Consider the following 1433-nt stretch of genomic DNA (forward strand, 5'->3'; position numbering starts at 1 on the left):
CACCATTTAGTAATAATCGATATTCAAAAGGATTTTACCAAATGAAGAACGATAAATAAGATGTGTATATACCATAAAGTGTACGGAAATAAACACAATCAAAAGAAAAGAGAATTGGCATGTTTGCAGCAGTGATTCTAATTATAACTTGATAAGAGATTATATTCTTGTTTAATCCTTTATCCAAGTGAAAGCAAACAATGTTTACGCGTGATGTATATTCAGGATTAGGCTGCTTGTATATAGAGTCTGATAATTCACATTAATTCCTTTACAATCCCACAATGGGAAGCAAACCTTCTTTCGGACGTGTATACTGCTATGCATTATGGAAAGGGCCACTACCCATACCGTATACAAACAGCATGTATAACACTGGTAATATGTCAATGTCTAAAATGAAGTTGGTTAACCGAAAGGAGAAGAAAGATTATACCAGGTTGGGGAGGAAATGAGATCTTGAATCATTTCTGATAGTATAAGAAAATGTGCAACAGTAGGTGATAATTGATCGATACAGCACCGAGTTGGCCCGCAAGTATTATATCAATGAAGATTATGAATAGACACATAATTAACAGTTAACAAGCACCCCCCCCCCCAGTTAATCGAATAATAATACATTTCTTAGCATTAAGAAAGGGTACACAAATTGTGACAAAATGAAAATATTCAGCACATTAAAGCGTGGATTAAGAAGGGAATAAAGTCTTTAGACAGCTAACATCCGAACATGTTGGATCATTTGAAAGAGCACGCTAATTATGAAATAAATGAGTGGACGATTGGTTACTTCTCCGAAAAGAAATCTTTCACAATTTTTAACACAAACGATTCTTTCGTTTGTTTCTTGTGTTTCTTAAAGAGATGTGTCTGAGGAATTTCCATATCTCTGAAATCACGCAGTATATTGCTAACAAATAGATCCCTACGATGGAAAAACTGAACTAGAAATTTCTAGAAAAACTAGAAATCAGCAATGCACGAGGCTTGATGCATGAGCGTGCTGGTTCTGAAAGTCAGTTTTAACCAACTCTCTATATTTGTTGTTAAAATTTAGTAGCTTTTCTTTGTTTTGAAATTTATGGATAGATTGTCTTATTGTCTGTTTATTGTAATTAATGAGCAATGTTTCCAGGAAGTAAAAAAAAAAAGAGAGATAATTTTGTTTTACTTCCTGTGAAAACCGAAATGCTGCTTATCGCTTTTTTTTTAAATTTCTTTTGTTTAATTTCAATACGAAGTTAATGAAAATGATCGGAATATGAACTAAAATTATCTTATTTGTAACTTTTAAGCTTGTTTCTTGAGGTTCATACAAATAAAGCAAGATGCATTAGCATACATCAAAAACTTGGTGAAAAATAAAGTGACCTAACTAACAGGAAAGTTTCAAAAAGTGAATGAAGAAGCAAAACTCGTATGAAAAAGAT

This window comes from Typopeltis vanoorti, chromosome 7, assembly GCF_054136105.1.
Source record: "Typopeltis vanoorti isolate ZY-2024b chromosome 7, IOZ_Tvanoo_1.0, whole genome shotgun sequence".
Lineage (NCBI taxonomy): Eukaryota > Metazoa > Arthropoda > Arachnida > Uropygi > Thelyphonidae > Typopeltis > Typopeltis vanoorti.